Genomic DNA, 4,441 nt, shown 5'->3' with positions numbered 1-4,441 from the left:
GTCTTCCTTTTCCGTTGGTTCACCCTCCAATGGCCGCCGTGGTAGGCACGCTGCGGCCGGCGCACCGCGCTGATCCGATGGCAGGAGCCAGGTGCTTCTCCTGGTCTCCCATGGGGTGCAGGGCCCAAGGAATTGGGCCATCCTCCACTGCACTCCCTGGCCACAGCAGAGAGCTGGCCTGGAAGAGGGGCAACCAGGACAGGATCAGTGCCCCGACCGGGACTAGAACCCGGTGTGCTGGCATCGCAAGGCAGAGGATTAGTCTAGTGAGGCACGGCGCCGGCCTGTCAAGTTCTCAATCAAGAATCAGAAAGAGGAGAACATGGGGATGGAGAATAGACTATTATGATGTTATTTGGTTTAAAGATTTGTATTTGTATTTCAATTTGAATTTACAATGCATCAACATGACTATCCTATGGAAGCACATATATCACTTTCAAGTTGTTTAAGTTTTATTTTGTGTCTCAATAATATTTTAAATTCTGTTTATACACAGCCTGTAAATTACTGATTAGCTTTATTTCTAGGTGTTAGCAGTTTGTTACCATTTTAAGGGGCATCTTTCCTACACAGGAAAGAAATTTTTTAGTTAATTGCTATATTTGACCTGGTTACAGTACTGATGTTTTTTTAGATATGGTTCTCATTGGCTCCATTCTTCATCTTAAGTCTTAAACTCATGTATTTGCCAATGCCTCTTAAATGCCAACAAAGCCCAAATATGTTCTATCATTTCTATCACTATAAACTATACCCAAATTCAAACTTATCATATAATTGCTGGATTATTGCACACTCAGTTTCATTCTTCAGTAAAGAATCTGTGCAGTTTATTTTTGTATTTAACATTCTTCAGTGTTTTCCTATGAGACATACAAAGGGGAAAACTTCTATGTGCCCTAAGCTTGCATGATTTCTTATCTTACCTTTCCCTAATTCACACTTAATACCCCAAAAACACCCAGCTGAGTCCCTAAGGTTTCTGTCTCTATACTTTGAACTTTCTATCCTCTCGTCCTTCCTAAAATACACCTTTACTGATTCCCCCTTTCACTTGACTATCTTGAATTATCCATCTATAATAAGCATAATACATTCCCCAACATTTCTCCAGTCCTAGAATGAACTTTATATTTTATCTCAGCTCTTTCCATAATACCCTGTGTACAAACTTACTTAATGCTACACTTTGCATTATAATGATTTTTAAAAGATTTATTTATTTATCAGAGAGGTAGAATTACAGAGAGAGAGATAGAGAGAGGTCCTCCATTTGTTGGTTCACTCTCCAAATGGCCGCAACTGCCAGAGTTGAGCCAAACCAAAGCCAGGAACCAACAGATTCTTCCAGGTCTCCCACATGGATGCAGGGCCAAAGCACTTGGGCCATCTTCCAATGCTCTCCCAGGCCACAAGCAGAGAGCTGGATCAGAAGAGGAGCAGCTGGGACTGGAACCAGCACCAAAATGGAATGTCAGCTCTGCAAGAGGAGGCTTAACCCACAACACCATAGCACTGACCCTTATAATGACCTTTAATGTATTTGAATCATAACTTAAAAGTAACAATAGCCATACACATTTATGGGTACAGTATGGCATTTCAATACATGTATATAATATGTACTCTTCAAAACAGGACAATTAACATTTTCCCTTCTTTCACACTACTTTATGGTTGGAAGCTTGGAGCTCTTTCCATTTTTTAATTTTTTTTAACTTTTATTTAATAAATATAAATTTTCAAAGTACAGTTTATGGATTACAATGGCTTTTCCCCCATAACTTCCTTCCCACCCACATCCTCCCATCTCCCACTCCCTCTCCCATTCCACTCACATCAAGATTCATTTTCAATTATCTTTATATACAGAAGATCAATTTAGTATATATTAAGTAAAGATTTCATCAGTTTGCACCCACACCAAAACACAAACTGTAAAGTGCTGTTTCAGTTATAGTATTTATTCACATTGTACAGCACATTAAGGACAGAGATACTACATGAGGAGTAAGTGCACAGTGACTCCTGTAGTTGACTTACAAATTGACACTCTTGTTTATGGCGTCAGTAATCACCCTAGGCTCTTGATATGAGTTGCCAAGTCTATGGAAGCCTTTAGAGTTCTTTGACTCTGATCTTATTTAAACAAGGTCATAGTCAAAGTGGAAGTTCTCTCCTCTCTTCAGAGAAAGATACCTCCTTTTTTGATGGCCTGTTCTTTCCACTGGGATCTCACTTGCAGAGATCTATCATTTAGATCTTTTTTCTTTCTTTTCTTTTCTTTGCTTTTCTTTTCTTTGCCAGAGTGTCTTGGCTTTCCATGCCTAAAGTACTCTCATGGGATCTTCAGCCATATCTGAATGCCTTAAGGGCTAATTCTGAGGCCAGAGTGCTATTTAGGACATCTGCCATTCTATGAGTCTGCTGTGTCTCCCCCTTCCCATGTTGGATCGTTCTCTCCTTCTTAATTCTATCAGAAAGACATATTAGTTCATTGCGAATCACAATCACTCAACCAGGCTGTGTAACACTAAGAATGCATTCTTTAATCTAACTCTGATAGAGTACCTGCAATCCATACTCCCTGGATCCTTCCCTGTATCTCCCAGCCTCTATTTCTGTTCAAATTGAGCTTTTAAATATTATTTGTTTAAACCTTTCTTGACCACAACCACAAAATTTAAAATATATATTATCTCCCACTTATTTTGGAATTGTATATGAATTTGTGTTAGTTTGAAAATCAGATATTACTTAAAGCCTAGTTGTACAGGCACTCACTTGTAAATGCTACTTCTATAGCAGTGGATAAATCATTGTCTTGTTCAGGTTGCATTCTAGATAAATTCAATCAATCAATCAGTATGTAGTAAATTTGGAATTTATAGAACCAAAACAAATGGAGACGATGGTATATCATAGAAAATTTCAACTTTATTAATGCACAATTACCTCAAAATTCAGCAATAGACTCATTTCACATTTCTTAAAAATCAAAAAGTTCATTTTCAGAATTTAGAAATTTATTCAGTGTGGTGTACTTTACAATAAAGATGAAATTAAGTGAGAATTCTGAAAGGTTGTAGGATCAATGGCTTGCAGAGCACATTTGGATTGTTTCAATCAAGGGAGTGGAGGGAGTTATCTGGAAAGGAAAAAGTGGTCAGGCAGGGGGGTAGTTACAAACATTTGTAATGCCAAGGTTTAGAAGACATTTGTACATATATTCTTAGGGAAAAGGAAGAACAGGGTTATGACAATTGCAAAGAGGAGAGACCGCATTGTTGAAAGAATCACCTGCATAGATACTGAAGTCACAAAGAATCATGACAGGAGTGCTTTTGGAGAAAATAACAACCAGAAAGCAACATACTTATTTTTTTATAAAAGATTTATTGATTTATTTATTTGACAGGCAGAATGAAAGAGATCCTCCGTCAGCTGATTCACTCTCCAAATAGCCAAAATGATTGGGGTAGAAACAGGAAAATGCCAGGATCCTGGAATTCCATCCTCGTCTCCCAAGTGGGTGGCAGGGACGCAAGTACTGAGCTTATCTTCCACTGCCTTCCCAAGAACTTTAACAGGGTATTGGATCAGATGCAGAGCAGCATGGACTTGAACTAGCACTCATATATGGAATATTGGTGTTGCAAGCAATGGCTTAACCTGCTGCACCACACTGATAGCCCCTAAAAGTAAAATCTTCAAAGAATGAGGAACAATCCTGGGTTACACAAAAAATTTTTCCTTAAACTGCGGTACCCCATTAGAAGTTAGTTAGCTTTACAGCAGGTAAAGCTAAGCTAGCATCCCGTATAGGCACTAATTCATGTTCCAGCTGCTCCACTTCCAATCCAGTTCCCAGTTAATGGTCTGGAAAAAGCAGTGGAGGATGACCCAAGTGTTTCAGCTTCCTGCCACCCATGTGGGAAACTCGGAAGAGGCTCCTGGCTCCTGGCTATGGCCTGGTCCAGCCCTGGCCATTGCATACTTCTGAGGGAGTAAACCAGCAGATGGAAGATCTCTGTTTCTCTCCTTTGTTGTAATTCTGACATTCAAATAAATAAATAAATAAATATTTAAAAAGTCTATGGAATACCAGCTTTTGTTACTCAATCACAGTGAGGTAAGTATAAAAATGGTGAATAAGAATATATGTACTTTCAAACCACTTGTATGTGTTTTACAGGTTTTATAGGTAGCAAGTAAATGGGTTTGGTAGGAAAGAAGACATTCAGCCCACCTGCAGCCCCATGGCACCAGTGAAGAGGACGAAAGCACAGCCACCACATTCAATTTCCTAGGAATAGAACAAAGTCAGCACTAGTGACAAGTTACCCGGAGAACCAGGGACCATGTGATTCTTTTTTAGCTCACAAGGACAAGAATTTCTTTACTCAACTATTGAAATAGTATAGGCCTAGTGCCTCCC

The sequence above is a fragment of the Lepus europaeus genome, chromosome 1 (assembly GCF_033115175.1).
Source record: "Lepus europaeus isolate LE1 chromosome 1, mLepTim1.pri, whole genome shotgun sequence".
Lineage (NCBI taxonomy): Eukaryota > Metazoa > Chordata > Mammalia > Lagomorpha > Leporidae > Lepus > Lepus europaeus.
The sequence above is the reverse complement of the archived record's forward strand: the minus strand, read 5'-3'. Positions refer to the sequence as shown.